Below are 4127 nucleotides of genomic sequence, written 5' to 3'. Positions count from 1 at the left end.
TACGGCTGTTGTCGTTTGGGAGCAACCCACCTCGAAGCCTTTGAGAGAGAATTCCTTGCGAGGATAAAGTCCTAACCACCCAGAGCCAAAGAGTGTTAGGCATCACTTAAGTCGTCCTGTCTGTGTGATCTGAAGACTTATTACACTTGAGGACTGTGAATCCTCCAGCCGGTTAGGCGTCGCGTTCTGAGCATCCAAGAGTCATTGTGGATCGCCGGTGAATGAAGTCTGTGAAGGTTTGGGAGTCTACCTTGAAGACTTACCAGAGTGATTGGGCGAGGTCTGCGTGACCTTAGCTCAAGGGGAATACGGTGAGGACTAAGGGTTCTGAGCTGCGTGTTCAGGACTAGGTGTCCGGGACTATGTGTCCTCAGGTTTAAATACCTAGCCCCTAACCAGACGTACAGTTGTCACAGCAACTGGAACTAGTCCAACAAATCATTGTCTTCAACGAGTCACTGGTTTCATCCTTCCCTTCACTTTACTTACTGTTGGTCCTTGTGAAGTCATTGCATGATTGCATTATGTTTTGTCTTCACTAAGTGACTGCTTGTTTTGATTGACTTCACAATATCTTCCTACCTGATCCTTACTGCCTAGCTGCTATTAGTCATTGTGCTTTCACTTCATTGATTACTTGACTATGGTTTGCCTAGTGTAGTCTACCTTCCGCTGTGTGGTAATAGGTTTACTTCTATCGTTTGTCTTTGAAACTTCCCTGTTTTGAAGACTTTCAAAAAAATCGCCTATTCGCCCCCCCTCTAGTCGATAACTAGCACTTTCAGTTGGTTACCAGCTCCTGCACCTGGCATGCTGAAAAGATTCTGCGGCTCATAAACCGACGGGAGACGTGATCGGTACCTTCTTCTCATGACTTCCTCCGAAGCATTCTGATCCAGTCTGATCCGGTAAGCCTGTGCTTCCAACTCGGCCCGCTCCGTAGCCATCCTGCCATTCTCTGCTGCCAGGTCCGCCTTGGCCTAGGCTATCTGATATTTCACTTTTGCAATCACCGCATCGTGCTGATCCCTGGCTGCTGTGTCTACCTCCGCGGACATCAATGTTGCCAGAGCGTCGAAAAAATCAGATAAAACTTGGGCTGGAGGTGGCGCCGAGCTTCCTGCCCCTACCGGTGTGGCCGTTGTTGAACCGGAGAGCATTGCTGCGGCGGTAGATGAACGAGGCGCCGATTGTGTGCCGGCCATGAAGATGGCGGCCCGGTTTGGCAGATCGGGGGATTCCAGAATACCGTTGCCCTCGGATCCTCCCTCAATCCGGCTGTCCTGCAACTGGTAAAGCGATTCGGTTTCTCCAGAAGACTCGTCATCAGAGAAGACTACGGTCTCTCTTTCGGACACCGGTCCGTCCTCGTGCCCTGATCCATGGACGACGCCTATGAAAACATGCCTTGCCTCGGGCTGAACCGCCGAAGGACTTGCATGCCGAGCCGTTTCGATGATGTCAGTGCAGATGTCCGGCTCGGGGGCCGGTTCGCCGATCTTGCCGATGAAGACGTGAATCCCACCAAAGGGGACCCGGTACCCATATTCGATTGAATCGGCCTCGGGACCCCATCCTGCATTGTCGATGTAGAGCTTGCCGCGGCGACTCTTTGTCATCCGGCCCACAGCGTATCCCTTAAGTCCATCGAAGCTGCCCTTCAAGAACTCGAAACCATCATGTGATAGCCCCGTAGTGGGCGCCAACTGTCGTGGGATTGTCACGACAGATGTCCTCATGAAAGGACTTAGTTGTGGAACCATCGCGGCGGGTTAGCTTAAAGGGGTTAAACCGGACAAGGGGACACAGGAGTTTATACTAGTTCGGCCCCTTCGATGAAGGTAAAAGCCTACGTCTAGTTGTGATTGGTATTGCTAGGGTTTCGAAGGCCAGGGAGCGAATCCGCTCTGTCTGGCTTTCGAGTTGTTGTCCCTAAACCGCGGCCGGGTCGTCCCTTTATATACATAGGTTGACGCCCGCCGGGCTACAGAGTCCCGAAGCCAGTTTATAAAGGTATCCGATTCGGCCTCTCTCTTTCTATCTTACTATACAAGTTACATGACTGGGCCGGTTTACATTTACATACTGTAACTCGCCTTTGGGCCCTCCGTAAAGCGCTAGCATCTTTACATCTTCATGGGCTTCTCATCTTCAAAGAGTCAACCCGGCTACCCAAGGCCGGTTTACCTCTAGTAGTAATATCCCCAACAATTAACATACCACTCTGGTGCGGATCTTACTCTAGTTGATCTACGAGGTTCAGTAGTATCTTGTTCTGAAGTTTCATGATCATCATCATTAGCTTCCTCACTAATTGGTATAGGTGTCACAGAAACCGGTTTCTGTGATGTACTACTTTCCAATAAGGGAGCAGGTACAATTACCTCATCAAGTTCTACTTTCCTCCTACTCACTTCTTTCGAGAGAAACTCCTTCTCTGGAAAGTTTCCGAATTTAGCAACAAAAGTCTTGCCTTCGCATCTATGATAGAAGGTGTATCCAATAGTTTCCTTTGGATATCCTATGAAGACACATTTTTCTGATTTGGGTTCGAGCTTATCAGGTTGAAGCCTTTTCACATAAGCATCGCAGCCCCAAACTTTCAGAAACGACAACTTTGGTTTCTTGCCAAACCACGGTTCATAAGGAGTCGTCTCAACGGATTTTGATGGTGCCCTATTTAACGTGAATGCGACCGTCTCTAAAGCATAACCCCAAAATGACAGCAGTAAATCAGTAAGAGACATCATAGATCGCACTATATCTAATAAAGTACGATTGCGATGTTCGGACACACCATTACGCTGTGGTGTTCCAGGTGGCGTGAGTTGCGAAACTATTCCGCATTGTTTCAAATGTACACCAAACTCGTAACTCAAATATTTTCCTCCACGATCAGATCGTAGGAATTTTATTTTCTTGTTACGATGATTTTCAACTTCACTCTGAAATTCTTTGAACTTTTCAAATGTTTCAGACTTATGTTTCATTAAGTAGATATACCCATATCTGCTTAAGTCATCTATGAAGGTGAGAAAATAACGATATCCGCCACGAGCCTCAACATTGATCGGATCACATACATCTGTATGTATGATTTACAACAAATCTGTTGCTCTCTCCATAGTACCGGAGAACGGTGTTTTGGTCATCTTGCCCATAAGGCACGGTTCGCAAGTACCAAGTGATTCATAATCAAGTGGTTCCAAAAGTCCACCAGTATGGAGTTTCTTCATGCGCTTTACACCAATATGACCTAAACGTCAGTGCCACAAATAAGTTGCACTATTGTTATCAACTCTGCATCTTTTGGCTTCAACATTATGAATATGTGTGTCACTACTATCGAGATTTAATAAGAATAGACCACTCTTCAAGGGTGCATGACCATAAAAGGTATTACTCATATAAATAGAACAACCATTATTCTCTGATTTAAATGAATAACCGTCTCGCATCAAACAAGATCCAGATATAATGTTCATGCTCAACGCTGGCACCAAATAACAATTATTTAGGTCTAATACTAATCCCGAAGGTAGATGTAGAGGTAGCGTGCCGACCGCGATCACATCGACTTTGGAACCATTTCCCACGCGCATTGTCGCCTCGTCCTTAGCCAATCTTCGCTTAATCCGTAGTCCCTGTTTCGAGTTGCAAATATTAGCAACAGAACGAGTATCAAATACCCAGGTGCTACTGCGAGCATTAGTAAGGTACACATCAATAACATGTATATCATATATACCTTTGTTCACCTTGCCATCCTTCTTATCCGCCAAATACTTGGGGCAGTTCCGCTTCCAGTGACCAGTCTGCTTGCAGTAGAAGCACTCAGTTTCAGGCTTAGGTCCAGATTTGGGTTTCTTCTCCTGAGCAGCAACTTGCTTGCTGTTCTTTTTGAAGTTCCCCTTCTTCTTCCCTTTGCCCTTTTTCTTGAAACTAGTGGTCTTGTTGACCATCAACACTTGATGCTCCTTCTTGATTTCTACCTCCGCAGCTTTCAGCATTGCGAAGAGCTCGGGAATTGTCTTATTCATCCCTTGCATATTATAGTTCATCACGAAGCTCTCATAGCTAGGTGGAAGTGATTGGAGAATTCTGTCAATGACGCAATCATCTGCAAG

The sequence above is a fragment of the Triticum aestivum genome, chromosome 3A, assembly GCF_018294505.1.
Source record: "Triticum aestivum cultivar Chinese Spring chromosome 3A, IWGSC CS RefSeq v2.1, whole genome shotgun sequence".
Classification (NCBI taxonomy): domain Eukaryota; kingdom Viridiplantae; phylum Streptophyta; class Magnoliopsida; order Poales; family Poaceae; genus Triticum; species Triticum aestivum.
Note: the sequence above shows the minus strand (reverse complement) of the source record.